The following is a 1,467-nucleotide window of genomic DNA, read 5'->3' on the forward strand; positions in this document are numbered from 1 at the left end:
AAAAAAAAAGGATCAGTGGTAGTGAAAGATAAGAATTTGTGAAAGATAAGCGTTTACCATTAAGATTTTTCAGAAATGTTAAGGCATTATGATAATAAAGCAAATGTATTTTAAAAAATAACAAACAAGCATTTTTGGGTACACAATTCAAGAACATGCTTGTAGAGTTCCTACCAGACTCTCTGCCCCAGAGAGAACTGGTAATCTCCTGCCTTTTCTTCACCTGTATCTCCATTGCACTTTAGATATTCTTTTCTCCCAGTATTTATGAATAAGTATATTTTCATCAACTTCTAACCTATATCTGGACCACAGTAGGGGAACACTGTACAGTTTAAAATTAAGGAGGGAGTGATTCAGGGTTGTATTCTTTCTCCATATCTATTCAATCTGTATGCTGAGCAAATTATTCCAAGAAGCTGGACTCCAAGAAAAGGAATGTGGTATCAGGGTTGGAGGGAAACTCATCAACCGGCATTGTGCAGATGACACAACTTTGCTTGCTGAAAGTAAGGAAGACTTGAAGCATTAGTTGCAGAAGATCAAGGAATGCATCCTTCAGTATGCATTGAAGCTCAGTGTCAAGAAAACAAAGATTCTTACGACTGGACAGATAGGCAACATCATGATAGATGGAGAGAAGATTGAAACTGTCAACAGCTTCATCTTGCTTGAATCCACAATTAATACCATTGGTACCAGCAGTCAGGAAAGAAAAGAGATGCCTTCATTATACTAGAAAAATATGCACTAAGGGCCTGTCTAAATTATTGAGGAGCAATGATGTCTGTTTGATGACTAAGGTGTGCCTGATTCAGGCATGATCTTTCCAATCACTGCAATGTATCTTAGAGCTGGACAATGAATAAATTTGGCAGAAGAAGAATTGATGACTTTGAGCTGTGGTATTGGAGAAGAGCACTGAACATCCCATGGATGGCCAAGAAAACAAACAGATATGTCTTGAAGAGGACACAGCCAGAGTGCTCTTTGGAGGCAAGAATGATGAAACTTCACCTCACATACTTGGGCATGTTGCTAGGAGGACATGGATTGGAGAAGGACACGATGCTGGGAAGGATGCAGGGTAGGCTAATGAGAAGAAGTCCTTCAACGAGGTGGGCTGATGTGCTGACTGCCACAATGGGCTTTTGTGTGTCAGAAAGGGTGAGGATATTGCAGGACAGAACAGGGTTCAGATCTTTTGTTTATGGAGACGCTATGGCTCATTCTCAACTCAATGGCACCTAAAAATAATAATATCTGCATATGCTATTAACTCCTAAGGAAAAAGGATCCTTTCTAGTTCATCTTTGTGCCACCTGTCTTAGTGTTTGTTGATTGAAAAAAATGATAGTGAGTATTCCCATCACAAGAGAGGAATAACATATCACCAAAAGGGTTTTCCATAATTCCACAGATGTAGTTGATAGAAGAAAGAAGGAATCAAGGAAAATAAAACCCAAC

This window comes from Elephantulus edwardii, unplaced genomic scaffold, assembly GCF_000299155.1.
Source record: "Elephantulus edwardii isolate Elephantulus edwardi_28Jun2011 unplaced genomic scaffold, EleEdw1.0 scaffold00242, whole genome shotgun sequence".
Lineage (NCBI taxonomy): Eukaryota > Metazoa > Chordata > Mammalia > Macroscelidea > Macroscelididae > Elephantulus > Elephantulus edwardii.